The following is a 21,369-nucleotide window of genomic DNA, read 5'->3' on the forward strand; positions in this document are numbered from 1 at the left end:
ACCCTGGCCTGTGGTCTGATGAGACCAATATAACTTTATTTGGTTCAGATGGTGTCAAGTGTGTGTGGAGACAACCAGGTGAGGAGTACAAAGACAACTGTGTCCTGCCTACAGTCAAGCATGGTGGTGGGAGTGTCATGGTTTGGGGCTGCATGAGTGTTGCCGACTGGGAAGCTACAGTTCATTGAGGGAACCATGAATACCAACATGTACTGTGACATACTGGAACAGAGCATAATCCCCTTCCTTCTTAGACTGGACTGCAGGGCAGTATTAGAACATGATAATGAACCCAAACACCTCCAAGACCACTACTGCCTTGTAAAGAAACTGCAGGTAGAGGTGCTGAACTGGCCGAGCATGTCTCGGACCTAAACTATCACTTCACATACAGTGAAGCCTCTTGAGACCACCACCCAGACGCGTTGGAAAACAGTCTTCTATAGGGACTGCTCTCAAAGAAGAGACCGCTGTACGTAAGGTGGAGGTGGTTTAAATTGAAGACTAGGAATTTCCCAAGACGAGTCCACTTCCATACGCTTATCATTTATGGTACTGGATGGCAAAGACTTGTCCTCTGATGGACACTATGAAGGTGTTGCCTAATGAAGATGGTCCAACTTTAGGCTGACAGCCGATGTTCACCACGGGTCGTACTTCTCTCACCCTCGTCTAGATATACATTGGGCTGCAGAGCCAGAAGCACCAGGGGGCTCTGTGTTAGGGTATAAAATGGTAGGTTTGGATTTGGGAACCCTCTATGTGATGTCTCCTTGGCTCAAAAGGCCATGACAACAAGGCAAAACATCCTTAGCTAACCTCTTTAACAACTGTCTTCCTCCTTCGAGGGATTGATCATGTCATTGGCCAAGAACATCTTCCATCAGAGTGACAGACCCCAGATGCCGTATACGGATACAATTTGTTATGAAGCTCACAGATTTGCTGATATGGCAGCACTAGGATTATCTCACGCCGTCAGCAGAGATACAACATACAGAAGATATCTCATTCCAAAGGTCGGACAGGAAACTGATTTTTTTCTATGACTTGTTTTCCATAGCTTAGAAAATGTCCTAATATAGTAATTTACAGTTTCCACAGATTTTACAAAAACTACAGCAAGCAGCCTAGTAAGAGATATATCAATGGAATCATGGTATCTGCCCCTACAACATGCTGCTCTCAGATGCAATAGCAAAAAAAAAACCCTATACGCTTAAAACTATCTCTTTATAAGCTGATCACAGCAGGGTTCTGCTGCGGAGACCTCTGATCATTAACAATAAGTGTCTGATTTACCAACAGTGCCCCCAAAGGGGGTATGAGGCATTACATAGTGCTCAGCTAAAACAGCTTGTATAATGCAGGTACTTTTGGTTCCTCCAAAGCTTTTTTTATAGCCATTTTGGGGCTAGTCTGTGAGGGTCCATAAGGTGCTCCTGTGACCCCTCTAACACCCCCCCATTACATAATAAGGTGTCTGAGAATTTATAGTCTTCAGCTTTAAGGTACTGAAATCACATATTGAACATGTTTGATTTATTATCAGCTGTTATCTTGGCCGTGAACGGCTCCCGGGTGACCAGAGATGACTGGAGCCTTAGTCATGCAATTCACTCATTGTCAACAAGGTTTATAAAAAGGATCAGCAAAGTTTATACTGCAGAGTGCAGAGTTCTGCTATCAAAGAATTATTATGATGTCACCACATTGAGTGTCCAATGTTCCCTCACATTCGGCTTGGGCACCTATTTGTATTGGCTGTTGATGGATGGATCACCTGAGGACACTGTGTGTAGCGTCGTCGGCTGTGGAGCACTGCCAGCATCAATCTAGTTTAAAAGGAAATCAGTAGGTGTTTTCAGAGGGTGGCTATGTGGGAGCTCCCCCTCTTCTCCTCCCACCATCTTCAGCAGTCTTGTCTATCTCATTTACAAAGTTGCTTCCATTCTTTTCTTTATAAAATGTGTGCCGAAGCGCAGTGGGGTAACTAGAGTCCAATGAGCCCTGGTGCAAAATTTGGATATGGGCCCCCAACTGAATGTTCGTCAGATGGATGAGCCCCATGTAGCGTTCCAGAACCTGTGAAGACTTACATTTTTGCGTCCCCCCCATTTAACAATGTCACACATTCTGTACTAATACCCCCCATCCTGGGCCCCTTCCAGGTATAATATCCTCAATGCTTGCCATTTTTCTAGCATAATGTCTCTCATCCTTCAGTTGCCCCTTCCAGTAATAATGTCCTCGATCATGGGCTCTTTCCACTAATAATGTCCCCTATCCTGGGTCCCTTCCTTTAATTATGTCTTCCATCCTGGCCCCTTTCTGTAATAATGTTCCCCCCATCCTGACCTTTTCTTATAATAATGTCCTCCATCCTGACCATTTCCTGTAATAATGTCCCCCATCCTGGCACCTTTCTGTAATAATGTCCTTCATCCTGGCCCCTTCCAGTAATAATGTCCTACTTCCTGGTCTCTTCCTGTAATATGCCCTTCATCCTGGCCCCTTCCAGTAATAATGTCCCACATCCTGGTCCCTTCTTGTAATAATGTCCTTCATCTTGTCCACTTCCAGTAATAATGTCCTTCATCCTGCCCCCTTCCAGTCATAATGTCCTACATCCTGGTCCCTTCCTGTAATAATGTCCTTCATCCTGGCCCCTTTCAATAATAATGTCCTTCATCCTGGCCTCTTCTTGTAATAATGTCCTTCACCCTGGTCCCCTCCTGTAATAATGTCCTACATCCCGGTCCCATCTTGTAATAATGTCCCCATCCTGGCCCCTTCCTGATATAATGTCCTCCATCCTGGTCCCTTTCTAATATACACTTAGAATACATACAGTGGGTACAGAAAGTATTCAGACCCTTTTAAATTTTTCACTCTTTGTTTCATTGCAGCCATTTGGTCAATTCAAAAAAGGTCATTTTATTTTCTCATAACTGTACACTCTGCACCCCATCTTGACTGAAAAAAACAGAAATGTAGAAATTTTTTAAACTTATTAAACAAGAAAAACTGAAATATCACATGGTCATAAGTATTCAGCCCCTTTTCTCAGTATTGAGTAGAAGCGCAGTTTTGAGCTAGTACAGCCATGAGTCTTCTTGGGAATGATGCAACAAGTTTTTCACACCTGGATTTGGGGATCCTCTGCCATTCTTCCTTGCAGATCCTCTCCAGTTCCGTCAGGTTGGATGGTGAATGTTGGTGGACAGCCATTTTCAGGTCTCTCCAGAGATGCTCAATTGGGTTTAGGTCAGGGCTCTGGCTGGGCCAGTCAAGAATGGTCACAGAGATGTTCAGAAGCCACTCCTTTGTTATTTTAGCTGTGTGCTTAGGGTCATTGTCTTGTTGGAAGGTGAACCTTTAGCCAAGTCTGAGGTCCAGAGCACTCTGAAAGAGGTTTTCATCCAGGATATCTCTGCATTTGACATATTCATGTTTCCTTCAATTGCAACCTCAAGGAAATGGACAGCATGTGACTTACACATGTCATCAAAATTGTTGGTACCCCTCGTTTAATGACAGAAAAATCAACAGTGGTCACAGAAATAAATTGAATCTGACATAAGTAATAATAAATCACAAATCTATGAAAATGAACAAATGAAAGTCAGACATTGCTTTTCAACCATGTTTCTGTGAGCAGGTATCAAGATGCAGTAGCGGACAGGAGGCAGAGCAAGGGTTAACGTGGGGTTTAATTTAACAGTTGATACTCCACGCAGGGAGAAAAGGAGGTAGGGTTGAATTAAGGAAGGAATTAGGAACTTGGGAAAAACAGGTGACAGTAAATAAGGTAAACAGTTCAAGAGTATTAGACTTATCAGTCCGACGACATCCGAAGTTAGATTCCTGGATGCAGGAGGTGGTGCCAAAACCGTGGCGCATAAGGGGGTCCAATGTAGTCCTGGAGAAGATGACATCCTGGATCCTGGCAACGGCAGTGATTCCTTGGGGTCCTGGCGGTGACGGTGAATCCTCGTTGTCCTGACGGGGGTCCTGGGTCCAGGAGACGAAGCGGAGGTGCAGTCACAGTCTCTAACACTACCGGAGTATGACGCTACTCGGCAGATGCAAGTGGGTGTATCAGGATACAGTTCACAGCGGGTCATCCTGCTTTCCGGTTTCAGTACGCGAGCGTTTATGTCTTAACAGAGAACTTTGTCACTCACGGTCTCCAGTGTCAGCGTACACTTCTCTGGTCTCTGTCGGCAGTCTCTGGGTGATGGTCTGAGGCCCCTAAGGCTTGAGTCTGCTCCGTCCCAATGCACGAAGGTCGGATCCCTGACTATATCCTCCTGCGCGCTGCACGTTCCCCCAAGTCTGACTGGTTTCCTGCGCACCGTGACTTTTTTAGCTTAGCCGGGCCCCCTTACTCAGAGTGCAGAGGTCGGTCCAGGGCCTTAAGCTTTCCCCCGTGCAACATAGGTGACAGCCCAGACAGCTCTGGATCCGTCACGGAAAAGGTGCGCCCGATCTGGTCCTTCTCCTTACACTTCTACAGAATTGAAAAAAAATAAATAAAACTCATGAAATAGCCCTGGACACAAATGATGGTACCCCTAAATATAATGTGACAAAAGGGACATGTTAAATCACTGTGTGCCCACTAATTAGCATCACATGTGTCTACAGACTTGGAATCAGTGAGTGGGCCTGTATAGAGGGCTACAGATACTCACTGTGCTGTTTGGTGACATGGTGTGTATCACACTCAACATGGTCCAGAGGAAGCGAAGGAGTTGTCTCAGGAGATTAGAAAGAAAATTATAGACAAACATGTTAAAGGTAAAAGTTATGAGACCATCTCCAGCAGCTTAATGTTCCTGTGACTACAGTTGCACATATTATTCAGAAATTGAAGCTCCATGGGACTGTAGCCAACCTCTCTGAACATGGCCGCAGGAGGAAAATTGATGAAAAATCAAAAAGACGGAAAACATGAATGGTAACAAAAGAGCCCAGAAAAACGTCTAAACAGATTAAAGGTGAACTTCAAGCTCAAGGAACATCAATGTCAGATCGCACCATCCGTCATTGTATGAGCCAAAGTGGACTTCATAGGAGATGACCAAGGAGGACACCATTGTTGGAAAAATCATAATAAATAGTGAAAAATTTAAAGGTTGTCTGAATACTTTCCGTACCCACTGTAGATATATAGATGTCAGTGACACACACACACATATATATATGTATATGTATATATATTACATAGAAGAAAAGCTGGCAATTCATCTTCCGTGTTCTGTAAAATCACAGCAGGAGTCAACAGGATAGAAGAGATGGATTACATACAGTAAATACATATAGAATAAATAGATATATAGATGTCAGTGACAAATACAATTAGTACAGTGTGTTTGCAGCTTACTGTACATGTATTTAGTTATTAAAAGATTATTTTTCTGAAAAAAATGGCGTGGGCTCCTGCATAATTTTGTTAACCAGTAGAGGAAAAGCCAACGGCTGGGAGCAGATGTTTATAGCCTGGGAAGGGTGTAATACCCATGGACCTTCTCAGGCTATTAATATCAGCTCACAGCTGTATAATTAGCCTTTACTGGCTATTAAAAAAAGGGACTCCCCCCAAAAAATGATGTGGGGTCCCCCTATAATTAATAACCACCAAAGGCTATGCAGACAGCTGCGGGCTGATATTAATAGCCTAGGAAGGGCTGCCATATACAGTGGGGAAAAAAAGTATTTAGTCAGTCAGCAATAGTGCAAGTTCCACCACTTAAAAAGATGAGAGGCGTCTGTAATTTACATCATAGGTAGACCTCAACTATGGGAGACAAACTGAGAAAAAAAAAATCCAGAAAATCACATTGTCTGTTTTTTTTCATTTTATTTGCATATTATGGTGGAAAATAAGTATTTGGTCAGAAACAAGCAATCAAGATTTCTGGCTCTCACAGACCTGTAACTTCTTCTTTAAGAGTCTCCTCTTTCCTCCACTCATTACCTGTAGTAATGGCACCTGTTTAAACTTGTTATCAGTATAAAAAGACACCTGTGCACACCCTCAAACAGTCTGACTCCAAACTCCACTATGGTGAAGAACAAAGAGCTGTCAAAGGACACCAGAAACAAAATTGTAGCCCTGCACCAGGCTGGGAAGACTGAATCTGCAATAGCCAACCAGCTTGGAGTGAAGAAATCAACTGTGGGAGCAATAATTAGAAAATGGAAGACATACAAGACCACTGATAATCTCCCTCGATCTGGTGCTCCACGCAAAATCCCACCCCGTGGGGTCAGAATGATCACAAGAACGGTGAGCAAAAATCCCAGAACCACGCGGGGGGACCTAGTGAATGAACTGCAGAGAGCTGGGACGAATGTAACAAGGCCTACCATAAGTAACACACTACGCCACCATGGACTCAGATCCTGCAGTGCCAGACGTGTCCCACTGCTTAAGCCTGTACATGTCCGGGCCCGTCTGAAGTTTGCTAGAGAGCATTTGGATGATCCAGAGGAGTTTTGGGAGAATGTCCTATGGTCTGATGAAACCAAACTGGAACTGTTTGGTAGAAACACAACTTGTCGTGTTTGGAGGAAAAAGAATACTGAGTTGCATCCATCAAACACCATACCTACTGTAAAGCATGGTGGTGGAAACATCATGCTTTGGGGCTGTTTCTCTGCAAAGGGGCCAGGACGACTGATCCGGGTACATGAAAGAATGAATGGGGCCATGTATCGTGAGATTTTGAGTGCAAACCTCCTTCCATCAGCAAGGGCATTGAAGATGAAACGTGGCTGGGTCTTTCAACATGACAATGATCCAAAGCACACCGCCAGGGCAACGAAGGAGTGGCTTCGTAAGAAGCATTTCAAGGTCCTGGAGTGGCCTAGCCAGTCTCCAGATCTCAACCCTATAGAAAACCTTTGGAGGGAGTTGAAAGTCTGTGTTGCCAAGCGAAAAGCCAAAAACATCACTGCTCTAGAGGAGATCTGCATGGAGGAATGCGCCAACATACCAACAACAGTGTGTGGCAACCTTGTGAAGACTTACAGAAAACGTTTGACCTCTGTCATTGCCAACAAAGGATATATCACAAAGTATTGAGATGAAATTTTGTTTCTGACCAAATACTTATTTTCCACCATAATATGCAAATAAAATGAAAAAAAAACAGACAATGTGATTTTCTGGATTTTTTTTTCTCAGTTTGTCTCCCATAGTTGAGGTCTACCTATGATGTAAATTACAGACGCCTCTTATCTTTTTAAGTGGTGGAACTTGCACTATTGCTGACTGACTAAATACTTTTTTCCCCACTGTAGATGTAGCAGAGCTAGACCCATTTTTCAGAAAAATAATCTTTTATTAATTAAATACATGTACAGTAAGCTGCACACACACTGTACAAATTGTATTTGTCACTGACATCTGTATATCTATCTATTCTATTTGTATTCACTGTGTGTATCTATCTATCTATCTCTCTATTATCTATCTATCTATCTATCTATCTATCTACCATCTATCTATCTATCTATATCATCTATTATCTATCATCTATCTAACTATCTATCTATTTATTATCTATCTATTATATATGTATTTATTATCTATCTGTCTATCAATCTATCAATCTATCTATTATCTATCTATTATAGTCCTACAAAGCTTCTAAGAGCATGATACCCCATGACAGACTTAACAATCACACTACATGAATTAAAAATTACAACTTTATTAATACAATACCATAAAAATCCAAAAAAGACAGTGTATATATAATAATAATATAATAATGTTTATTTTTGTATAGCGCTAACATATTCCGCAGCGCTTTTACAGTTTGCACACATTATCATCACTGTCCCCGATGGGGCTCACAATCTAAATTCCCTTTCAGTATGTCTTTGGAGTGTGGGAGGAAACCGGAGTGCCCGGAGGAAACCCACGCAAACACGGGGAGAACATACAAACTCCTTGCAGATGTTGTCCTTGGTGGGATTCGAACCCAGGACAACATCTGAGCCACCGTGCTGCCCCTATATATGAAGAAAGTCGGTGAATGACAAGATGGAATGGGCCCAACAGTGAAAAACACATATATAAATATATAGGTGCACCCCAGCACAGACTATGGTGAGCTAATTGTAAAAAACTATAAGAGCGCACCACAATGAGGACTGTAAGGAGTGGGCAAGATGATAAGCTTACAAGAGAGACAATTATGTACAAGAGAATAAGATTGTACACAGCTTATTAAGCCCTAATACACCCTACCACATTATACGTGGCCCAGGTAATCCAAAAAAAGCTATATCAGTCTAAAGTGCCACAAATAGTGCTTACCCATGTGGAATCCCTGCTGTGCGCGTCCACCACGAGCCCTGACGTGCGTTTCGCGTACTGAGCTTCCTCGGGACACAGCACATAATATTATGCACTCCCCATAGGCCTGTATAGTATAATGCACTCCCCATAGGCTTCCATACAGTATAATGCACTCCCCATAGGCAGATTCTATTTATTGTAATGCACTTGCATAAGCAGACTCTATATAATATAAAGCACCCCCATAGTCAGACTCTATATAGTATAAGGCACCCCACTAGACATACTCTATATAATATAATGCATCCTCATAGGCAGACTCTATGTAGTATAATGCACTTCTCATAGGCCTGTATAGTATAATGCACTCCCCATAGGCCTCCATACAGTATAATGCACTCTCCATAAGCAGACTCTATATAGTATAATGCACCGCACAGTCAAACTCTAAATAGTATAAATCAACACAAAAGACAAACACTATATAGTATAATGCACCCTCATTGGCAGACTCTATATAGTATAATGCACCACCATAGTCAGACTCCATAAAATATAATGCACTCTCCTTAGGAAGACGCTATAAAGTATAATGCACTCTCCATAGGCAGACTCTATATAGTATAATGCACTACTCATAGGCCTGTATAGTATAATGCACTTCCCATAGGCAGACTATATATTATAATGAACTCCCATAAGCAGACTCTATATAGTATAATGCATCCACATAGGCAGACTCTATATATTATACTGCACCACCATAGTCATACTCCATATAGTATAAAGTACCCGCATAGGCATACTATATATAGTATAATGCACCCCATTAGGCCACCGTAGTATGATGCACTTTCCATAGGCAGACTCTATATAGTATTATTCACCCCATAGGCAGACTATATAGTATAATGCACCACCATAGTCAGACACCATATAGACATTTAGTATAGACCTCTATATAGTATAATGCACCCCCATAGGCAGACTCTATATACTGTAGTATAATGAACCCCAATAGTCAGACTCCATATAGAATAAAGCACCCCCATAGACAAATAATGCACCCCCATAGACCTATATAGTATAATGCACTCCTCATAGGCCTCCATACAGTATAATACATGCTACATAGGCAAACTTTATATATTATAATGCACTCCCATAAACAGACTTTATATAGGTATAATGAACTCCCATAGGCAGACTCTATATAGTATAATGAAGCCCATAGACTACATATAGTATAAAACACCCCCATAGACATACTCTATATAGTATAGTGCACCCCCATAGTGATGCTTTATACAGTATATTGTACCACCATAGTCAGACTACAGATAGTACAAAACACCCCCGTAGCCAGACTCTATATAGTATAAAGCACCCCCATAGGCAGACTCTATATAGTATAATGCTCCCCCACAGGCAGAATCTATATAGTATAATGCCCCCCTTGTAAGACTATATACTGTATAATGCACCCCCTATTAAGACTCTATATAGTATAATGCACCCCCATAAAAAATACAAATAAAATGCAATCCTCACCTCTTCTCCTCATTCCCCCACTGCCTCGGTCTCTGATCTGAGCACCCACTCATCTCAGGACAGCGGGCGCCAAGTAGAGTGTAACTGTATGGACGCACTCCCATGTTAACGCCCTTACAGTTACAGTAGTGTAGCTCCGGATGGATCCTCCAGAGTGCGGGGCCCGGGGCAGCCACCTCCTCGGCAGCTGCGCTACTGAGTACAAGGTATTCAGTGCTCAGAGACACGACCAAGGAGAGGAGACTGAGCCCGACCACCACTGAGCAAGACACAGAAGTACAAGATGTTAAGAGCTCAGAGACATAGCTGAGGTGAGGAAGCTGAGCCCGATCACCACTGAGCAAGACACAGAAGTACAAGGTATACAGTGGTCAGAGACATGGCCATGGTGAACAGGCTGAGCCCGACCACCACTGAGCAAGACACAGAAGTACAAGGTGTTCAGAGACACAACTGAGGTGAGGAGGCCAAGCATAACCACCACTGAGCAATACACAGAAGTACAAGGGATTCAGTGCTCAGAGACATGGCCGAGGTGAGGAGGCTGAGCCCGACCACCACTGAGCGAGACACAGAAATACAAGGTGTTCAGTGCTCAGAGACACGGCTGAGGTGAGGAGGATGAGCTGACCATCACTGAGCAAGACACAGAAGTACAGTTGTTCAGAGCTCATGTAAGGGGAGGCCAGGACTATAGTCGTGGCCAGTGAAACTAAAGCATCAGTGTCCCGGCCTTCCCTCACATAAAACTGCAATCCACTGCTTGGCGTACCGGTGTCTCCAGGTTCAGGGCCCCTTGGGCACTTCCCAAGCGACGATGGCTCCTCTCCAAGGCAACTTCCAGTAACTGAGACACAGTCCATGGTAACTTGAACAGTTTCTTTACTGATACAGTCATATGTAAAAGTTTGGGCACCCCTATTAATGTTAACCTTTTTTCTTTATAACAATTTTGGTTTTTGCAACAGGTATTTCAGTTTCATATATCTAATAACTGATGGACTCAGTTATATTTCTGGATTCAAATGAGGTTTATTGTACTAACAGAAAATGTGCAATCTGCATTTAAACAAAATTTGACCGGTGCAAAAGTATGGGCACCCTTATCATTTTCTTGATTTGAACACTCCTAACTACTTTTTACTGACTTCCTGAAGCACTAAATTGGTTTTGTAACCTCATTGAGCTTTGAACTTCATAGCCAGGTGTATCAAATCATGAGAAAAGGTATTTAAGGTGGCCACTTGCAAGTAGTTCTCCTATTTGATTCTCCTATGAAGAGTGGCATCATGGGCTCCTCAAAACAACTCTCAAATGATCTGAAAACAAAGATTATTCAACATAGCTTTTCAGGGGAAGGATACAAAAAGTTGTCTGAGAGATTTAACCAGTCAGTTTCCACTGTGAGGAACATAGTAAGGAAATGGAAGAACACAGGTACAGTTTTTGTTAAGCCCAGAAGTGGCAGGCCAAGAAAAATATCAGAAAGGCAGAGAAGAAGAATGGTGAGAACAGTCAAGGACAATCCACAGACCACCTCCAAAGACCTGCAGCATCATCTTGCTGCAGATGGTGTCACTGTGCATCGGTCAACAATACAGCGCACTTTGCACAAGGAGAAACTGTATGGGAGAGTGATGCGAAAGAAGCCGTTTCTGCAAGCACGCCACAAACAGAGTCGCCTGAGGTATGCAAAAGCACATTTGGACAAGCCAGTTACATTTTGGAAGAAGGTCCTGTGAACTGATGAAACAAAGATTGAGTTGTTTGGTCATACAAAAAGGCGTTATGCATGCGCTGTATTGTTGACCGATGCACAGTGACACCATCTGCAGCAAGATGATGCTGCAGGTCTTTGGAGGTGGTCTGTGGATTGTCCTTGACTGTTCTCACCATTCTTCTTCTCTGCCTTTCTTATATTTTTCTTGGCCTGCCACTTCTGGGCTTAACAAGAACTGTACCTGTGTTCTTCCATTTCCTTACTATGTTCCTCACAGTGGAAACTGACTGGTTAAATCTCTGAGACAACTTTTTGTATCCTTCCCCTGAAAAGCTATGTTGAATAATCTTTGTTTTCAGATCATTTGAGAGTTGTTTTGAGGAGCCCATGATGCCACTCTTCATAGGAGAATCAAATAGGAGAACTACTTGCAAGTGGCCACTTTAAATACCTTTTCTCATGATTTGATACACCTGGCTATGAAGTTCAAAGCTCAATGAGGTTACAAAACCAATTTAGTGCTTCAGGAAGTCAGTAAAAAGTAGTTAGGAGTGTTCAACTCAAGAAAATGATAAGGGTGCCCATACTTTTGCACCGGTCAAATTTTGCTTAAATGCAGATTGCGCATTTTCTGTTAGTACAATAAACCTCATTTGAATCCAGAAATATAACTGAGTCCATCAGTTATTAGATATATGAAACTGAAATACCTGTTGCAAAAACCAAAATTGTTATAAAGAAAAAAGGTTAACATTAATAGGGGTGCCCAAACTTTTACATATGACTGTAACTTCACACAATATATCCACAGTTGGCACATCGTAGATAACACATTCGTCTTTACGTGCTTATTCAGCTCTCCCTAATTTGCTGACACTTCTGTTCAGCACATGCCTGGACCGGACCATCTTAGACTGCTTCCCAGCTTCCTCCTGGCCTAACCTCGCCATGATGACAATTCCTTCTGCCTGTTTCGCCCCAGACTTGAAATCATCCACCACCCGGTTTGGCTGCCTCTGGAAAAGCATCCAACCCATCTGTACCGCTCCCTGCGAAGCTTCAGCATCTCTCTGTTCCTCACTCCATCCCACTCCCACCCTAAAGGCGTCCGTGCAGGCTATGAGTCGCCACGTCTTCTCTCTACTGTTCTGGCCCACTATATTATTGATTATTGATGTCGAATGACCATGGATAACTTGGGCTATCGCTGCTTAACATTGCGTGGCTGCTGATCCGTCCTGGGCCTACAGCCCATGTGGACACTTTGGGCACCCTGACTCCGTCTGAACTAACTTCCTTCTTATCTAACCTTAACTCCCGGCAGCCTCTCCTACTTCAACTATGTCCTAATTTTATATCTTAATCTGGGAACTGTGTGTACTAGAATGCTCCCCCATCTAGTGGCCAACCAGAATATTACTCTTTCTCTCTTACTAGTACAGAAACAGCATATATTTCCAGGACTTGGTAATACATGAAAACATGTAGCAGTACCATACAATAATATTATACATTACATCACAGCAAACGATATCAGAACTTGTTAAGGGGAAAAACAAAGGGAAGCCCATTCCTTGATCCTCTTACATTCCTCCTTCCCTTCAACTTGGTCATCCCTGACCAAGTGCATACTAAAACTTTACTTATATAACCGGTGAAAAGCACTAAATAAAACATATACAAATATAGACATGTACACTTAAATATGACTTGACTCCATGTAAGCTGGGTCCATTGAACAATGCAATGCAGTCCGTGTTGCGCCAAAAAAAGGGGTCCTGGTTCACAGTCCTCCAATTCTTGAAGAGGTGTTCCCCTTCCCTTGAAGGGAGCATGGTCCACTGCAACAGGACAAAAGGTGATTTCTAAACATAGACAGTCTTTAGTTCCTTAATGAAAAGGAAGTCTCTGCTTTGAGTACCCGTTAACTCTTAGCAACAAGAACAAACACAGTGCACATTACGCCGTCTGGCCACATTTCACCTTCCTGTTGTGGTGGTTTAGGGCTCCTTGCCCGCAGGAACGCAGAACAGTCCCATAATTTTTCCAATATAGGGCAACATGTGCAACACTTTTCCTTTTACAATAGTTCAGTTCAATCAGTTCAGCTGCGGGTTCCTCGTGCCACTCTGAATGTGGCTGAGCTCGGTCCGGGCCCTCTGTTGGATGGTGAAAATGAGGGATGCCCAGGGCCATGAGGGAGTGGGAGATAGGCTGGGCCTCAGAGGTTCGGAGTTGGGATGCAGACCCCCCTGCCGCGATGCATGAGCGAACAACGGCCTCTGAGACAGAGCCCTTGACAAGGACCATTCCTCCGGGGTTAGGGACTGAGGTGCACTCACCCGCTCAGACACAGGTACATAGGCCACAGCCATCCCAGGAATGCTGGATCCTTCTGCGGGGACGCCTGCGCGGTCTGCTGGTAGACAGAGCTCCAGCTCGTTCTCGATTTCCGGTAGCGGTTCCTCTGGGGCAGATGACAGTTTCGGTCTTCGCTGAGCTAACAACCAAGGTTCCGGACGACAGGGTTCCTCTGCTTGGCGCCATGCCGCTGGTTCCGAAAGATGTTCCAACTCCAGTGAACGTAAAGAGGACTGCTCGGCTTGCAATGTCTCGCCTGTGGGACGATGTGAACTCTGCCAGCTGCCGACTCTGCACCGAAGAACTCTCAGGGCGCTGGTAAGTGGGGTACTTTGTGATTTCTTCCCACTGTCTGGCGGTCCGGTTCTTGCTTCTAGGCCCACCTATTTCCAGGTCGGGATGCCTCTGACTCCTTCCCTTTGATTTTAGTCTGTGGAGGATGGCAGTGTTTTCTCCTCTTCATCTGCACCCACCAGGGGCGGACTGGGGAATACTGACAGGCAAGTTTTGGCGCCAGGGGACGGCTGCAACACTCACGAAGGACGCAGGTCTTGTTGTTTGCTTCTTCTCCACCATCTCCTACCAATTCCACAGTCGCTATCTAGGTCACAGTAATGGTGTCAGACTTTTTCATCAAATACGCCAAGTCCAACTCAGTAGTCAAGTCCGGTGTTGTCACAGAATCTTTAGTAGTCAAATCCAGTGTTTCGTCCACAAAATCTTCTCCAGATCCAGCGACCACTTGCTCCTTTTTCTGGTCATTTTCCAGGGGCACAGCAGTCGCACAAACATCATCATCAGCTCTTTTCTTCGCGGGTTCTCCACATTGCGAGGTAGTCGCATCCTGTTGACTACGACAAATGTAAGGGGAGGCAAGGACTATAGTCATGGCCAGAGACACTAAAGCATCAGTGTCCCGGCCTTCCCTCACATAAAACGGCAGTCCACTGCTTGGCCTACCTGCATCTCCAGGTTCGGTTTCCCCTGGGCACTTCCCAAGTGGTGATGGCCCCTCTCCGAGGCGACTCCCAGTAACTGAGACACAGTCCATGGTAACTTGAATGGTTTCTTTACTGATAACTTCACACAATATATCCACAGTTGGCACATCGAAGATAACACATTCGTTTTTACTTGCTTCCTCAGCTCTCCCTACTTTGCTAACACTTCTGTACGGCACATGCCTGGACCGGACCATCTTATACTGCTTTCCAGCTTCCTCCTGGCCTAACCTTGCCATGATGACAATTCCTTCTGCCTGCTTCGCCCCAGTTTGGCTGTCTCTGAAAAAGCATCCAACCCGTCTGTACCGCTCCCTGCGAAGCTTCCTCATTTTTCTGTTCCTCACTCCACCCAACTCCCGCCATAAGAGAGTCCGCCCGGGCTATGTGTCACCACATCTTCTCTCTACTGTTCAGACCCACTGTATTGATGTCCAATGGCCATGGATAAATTGGACTATCGCTGCTTAACGTTGCGTGGCTGCCGAGCCGTCCTGGGCCTATAGTCCATGTGGACACTTCGGGCACCCTGGCCCCGTCTGAACTAACTTCCTTCTCATCTAACCTTAACTCCTAGCAGCCCCTCCTACTTTAACTCTCTCCTAATTTTATATTTTAATCTAGGAACTGTGTACTAGAATGCTCCCCCAACTACAATATCACTCTTTCCCTATTGCTAGTACTGAAACAGCATATATTTACAGAACTCGGTAATACATGAAAACATGTAGCAGTACCATACAATAATATTAACTATATATTACATTACAGCAAACGATATTAGAACCTGTTAAGGGGGAGGAACAAAGGGAAACACATTCCTTCATCTCCTTACACTCAGAAACATGGCTTAGGTGAGGAGACTGAGACTGATCACCACTGAGCAAGACACAGAAGTACAAGGTGTTCAGTGTTCAGAGACACTGCCAAGGTGAGGAGGCTGTGCCTGACCACCAAGAGACAAAGTGACCTAGCCATTAACCCCCAAAGTTATAATGCTGAAGGGTAACAGGATGAGTAGAGTGTCCTGGGTGGGAGTTCTAGAACTTTGGCATTACCAGCCATACTTGTTCCTCAAAGGGAAAAGAGGACACGGAACCACAGAACAAGTGTAGGACAATTGTTAATCAGGGATGTAGTGTTGAAAAGCTGGGTTGTGGTGACGTAGGGAGAAACAGCGGACATAGAGAGACCTGAAGTATACAACTGAGGAAGGAAACTGTTTGGGAAATGCTTTGGGTTGTAAATGAACATGCGGCCTGCACAGGCATAAGATCGCCACAGCACAAGTCCACAAATCCGTGAACCCCACTGTAATGATAAGTAAGATATGGCTTCGCTGGAACATTCCAGAATCTCCCATTGTTACACTACAGATTATACTTCTACTTGTCACACACTGCAGATGCAACCCCCCTTCCTCCCCCACCCCCTCGGCTCACACAAAACCAGTCTAACCTGAATCCCCAGTGTGAGCTCCTTCCTGCCTCACGGCGGGGGGTCTCTTTGTCTCTGAACCATGTGCTCAGCTACCCTCATACAAAATAATGGAAATCTAATCATTCGGCCATAAAACAGAGCGCGTTTATGATAAAGATATGAAAATTACATGTTTGCAAAATGCATCGACCCAGTATTCTGGCCCATAATTTTCACAGTTCTAGCACCCCCAGAAACTGAGAAATGGATTCCTCCTAAACGGTGTGACATAATTACTGCATGTTTGGTTTTGAATTATTGTATTCGACCAACTAAAAAGAATGATACCATGTGCGTGTTTATACGAGGTACCCTCTACGAGATATAGTGATTAAAAGTTTTGTAGTCAGAATTGTAACTTAGAGCAAGGGGGGAGGAGCGACCCCAGACGGCCCCTTTTATGATGTCACAAACCCAAACCTATCAATTCCTATGGAAATAATGTATGGACTTCCATGCGCTGCTTGACAAAATACAGGATCCCAATTAAGGTGAAAGATTAATCATTTATTCCCAACGTGTTTCAAAGTAAAGGTTACTTCTTCCTCAGGGGATGACAGACATCCCCTGAGGAAGAAGTAACCTTTACTTTGAAACGCGTTGGGAATAAATGATTAATCTTTCACCTTAATTGGGATCCTGTATTTTGTCAAGCAGCGCATGGAAGTCCATAAATTATTTCCATAAGAATTGATGTTTTGGCGGTCACTCGGTTTGACCTTTGGACGTGCAGCAGCTGACTAGGAATCCTATGTGCTTGATCTCCCCTGCATATAGGTGAATGAATTTCTTTTACTTTTTTGATATTAACCCAGATAAGACCCTATTGCGCTTTTCTGTTCCTTTAGTATATTGCATTGAAACCCAAACCTATAAGGTACTCCCCCTTGAAATTAGTCAGTCGAGCTGGAGGTTTTCATGCCTAAAGGACCCCCAGATGCAGGGCGATGTGTGGCTCCGCCTCCTCCCTGCATGGCTAGCCTAAAGACCATCTAAGCAATTGTAAGTGTTGATTTATGTTAATCCCTTTTATTTTATATTTGCATTGTACATACCTAATGTCTCAACTTTGTAACATTTTTACCTGTGTAATCACTGCCTGCCTTTTTTGGGAATAAATTCTAAAACTTATTAGTCTGTCTTCATGCTCTAAAAATGAACACGTGCCTTTAAGATAATTACGCTACTGATTAGGTTGGCTTCGAACCCCTCTATTAAGTATATAACTTAAGCAGAGAAATCTGGAGTTGGTGGCAGCGTGGTGTGTTTTGGTTGGTTGGGCTAGCTGGCAGTGACGGAAGGGTTTTATAAGCTGATTGGGTGGCTGCGGCCAAAGCATTGATAATTCCCTCACTGCAGCGGTCTAATCGTCCGTGCACAACAAGCAGCCCATCCGGCGACTAATTATCCTAGGTGTAGTTCCCTGACTGACCTGAGGATAAGGGGGGCACCGAAGAGCTGAGAGTTCCAAAGGGGAACTGAAAAGTGGGATATACATAAATCCCCGCAGTTCGTGGCAGATTGTTAGCAGTGGTGGGACATCCAAATTAACCCCCCTGCGATAAATTGTTTTTATCACATGGTGCTAGCGGTGGGATAACTAAGATAAGCCCCCCTTGTGCCTTAGATAGCCGTGTGTCGGCAGTGCGTCGCATCCCACGTCTGTGACATACCGGTGTCAGTGGCGAGATCATGACACCCACTTTCATGTAATGTGCCGGGGAGCAAGAGACGAGCGCCTCGACCACAGCTGCCATGCCACGTTACAGATGGTTGAGCCTGTGGCTATATCAGTAATAGGTCTAAACCTCCATTTCCACTCAGACACCAGCGAGACAGCGGTGGGCACTGCTGTGGGCGAGTATTATTAAAGATGGGCTTGTTGGACATTTTCAGGTTGACAATGGACTCAAACTCATCTCCAAAACCTCCTGTCAGTTTTTAGAAGACAGTTTCTTCCAGCATTGGAGCAGGAAAAAGTCTGTGTCTTCCAAGAAATCCTTGATGCCTGTACAGGACAAGACTCCATCAGAGTCTGCACTGCTTGGGGCCAGGAAAGACCTTGAAGCTGAAGAATAATGACCTGGCTCATCCTCACCGGACCTGAATCCTACTAAGAACTTGTGGCCCTTCTTACATGGGAGATTCACAGAGAAGGAGATCACCTCTCTGATTAGTGTCTAGGGGTTGTTGCTGGTGCTGCCCAAAAAAAGTTGATCGTCAATAGATTCCATGGATGGAGAAGGGCCGCCATACTACTATATTGGTTGCTGAATTTTTTACTGTAAATGTCAGAAATGCATTTTCAACTTTTTGTGCTGATTGGTTATTCAGATTGTTGGAATATGTTTGGTGCAACAACTCCATTCCTGTCTATGAGTGTTTAGTTGCTAACTTTATGCTGTTCATAAAGTTAGAACAAAAACAAACTCCCAGAGGCTCACACAGGGAGAGCTGTAACTGTATTTCCTGTTTTTTGAGAGAAGCAGCCTGCTGTAGATGATGCACAGATAGAGACACTCAAATGTTTCATTCCTGATCTATTAGGGTATGTTTCCACAGTCAGTATTCCTTCAGTGTTTGCTGTGGATTGGACGCTGTGCTCAGCCGCAGCTTCCAATCCGCAGCGTCCAGATGTTACAGCATAGTGGAGGGGACTTTATGAAATCTCATCTCCACTATACGTGCATGGCCACATCTGACGGCCCTGTGTAACCGGACATGCGGCTTTATAGACCGCAGCATGTCTATTTATTTTGCGGAGACTCTCCGTCTCCGCAAGATAAATAACCTAGTCCATCTATAGGATGCGGTGATTCCACCTGAATTCAATGAACACAGGCGGAATCACCACGCGTACAAAAGGGGGCAGCGCTTTGGGCAGAGCCGGGTTTCCGCTGCATGCAAAGCGCTGCATATCTGGACCGTGGACACATACCCTTAAGCTTATCATATATTGTTCCTGTTTGTTCCTGAATAAAGAAGCTTTGTTGTCACACGCTTGGAGAGTATCCTGAATAATCCGCTGCCAACACAGATATTCTCATAAGACAATAGCGCTTGGTGAATGTTTTTACCAGCAATATGCGCTCCTGAAGGATGATGATGGAACTTGATATTTAGATTCAAGGATGATTTTTATTTTTAATTCAAGCTAGAACACAACCGGTTTCGACTTCTTAGAGTCTTCCTCAGGTATAATGTCAAGTATATAAATGGATCTATCTGAACACATTTTATAGCAGATCTCCCTGCATGTGCATATGGTTTTGGGTGGGGGTAGTGAGGGCTGAAATGTCTGTTTTTCAGACACACCCAGATACTCAGATATGCAGGATTTTGCACTCTGAGGAGTCTAACAAAACCCATATATCAAATGAATGATATACAAAAAAAATTTCACATAAAAAAAGACAATGAAAAAATATATAAAAATATTTCAAACAAAATTTTCACACTAAAAGTTTTTTCTTTTCTGAAAACATTATAAATATAATAAAACTATATATAAAATTTCTTTAAAATGTTACTAAACATACTGCAGTATGATTTGATACAAAAATATAAAATATAAAATGCTACAAACATGTACATTATAGCAAAATTTAAAAAATTTTAAACTCTTACTTTTTTTTCTCTTCATATTATAACTGTTTCCAAAAACCAAATGGAATTTTTCGATATCTCATTCATATATGTATAAATCTTGTATGCAATTTCATACCTGTCGATTTATTTAATTTGTATATCATATACCCACTATAACATCATTTAATCCATCCTGGTGTAATGTACCCAGATGGAAAATCCAATACGATTCTTTCTGGTTTAGCTTTTGTATCTTATTAGTACAATTCTCAGGTATTTGCTCCAGCGGGGTCGCGGAAATATTAGATGTTTTATTATGCTTCAAGCATAAGTGTCGGGATAAACTCTTTAAAAAAAAAAACATTTTTAGTATTGTGTCTGTGGCCATTCATACGGGATCGTAAGGGCTGAGTGGTCCGACCCACATATTGCAGGCCACAGGCACAGGTGATAATATATATAACAAAATCACTATCACACGTTAATTTTTGCGTGATTGCTATGGTTTCACCCGTACTATACGCCGTAATGTATTGAGTCATATGACTGATAATTTTACAGGTACAATATTTTCGGAAACCACATCGATAGATACCAAGATTGAAAGCATCCGTTTTGTTTCTAGATTAGCTCTGTATGCTGCCATGATTAATCGTTTTGGATATTTCTTATCCGTAAACCTATCAATGAGAATTTTCGATTGTTCCACATAATCTTCCTTATTTGTATTGTTTCTCCAAATTTCGACGGAGTTGGCTATAAGGAATGTTTTGCTTCCATTTTTGATGGTGTGCACTTCGATAATCTAGGAAACCATTGGTGTCAGTTTTCTTGAAATATGCTTTAGTGCTATTTTTTTATTTTTATGGGATATTTCTAGATCAAGAAAATTTATTTTTTCCTTATTAACCTTTGCAGAAAAAGTAATACCCCAGTCATTCCTGTTTATTGCCACAATGAATTCTTGAGCTTCAACTTAAGTGCCTTTCCAAAATACAATTAAATCGTCAAAAAAACGACGATAATATAGTATGTTGTTACAGTAGTGTTGCTGACACAGGGGTGATGAGGACTCGAAGCACCCCATGAAAAGATTTGCAAAACTTGGGGCTAACCGAGTCCCCATCGCGGTGCCAAGCCGCTGTATATACAATTGCCCCTGGAAAGTAAAAAGGTTATGTTCTAATAAGAATTTTAAACCCCTTATTAAAAATTGTCACTGTTGTTCTGGCATATCTACTATCCCATTCAAGCACTGTGAAACTGAAATGATTCCCAATATATGATCAATATTGGAGTAAAGAGCGTCTACATCTAAAGTTATAAACATGTACTTTTCTTCCCAAATAAAA

The sequence above is a fragment of the Dendrobates tinctorius genome, unplaced genomic scaffold (assembly GCF_039654945.1).
Source record: "Dendrobates tinctorius isolate UK_male_01 unplaced genomic scaffold, ASM3965494v1 ptg000158l, whole genome shotgun sequence".
Classification (NCBI taxonomy): Eukaryota; Metazoa; Chordata; class Amphibia; order Anura; family Dendrobatidae; genus Dendrobates; species Dendrobates tinctorius.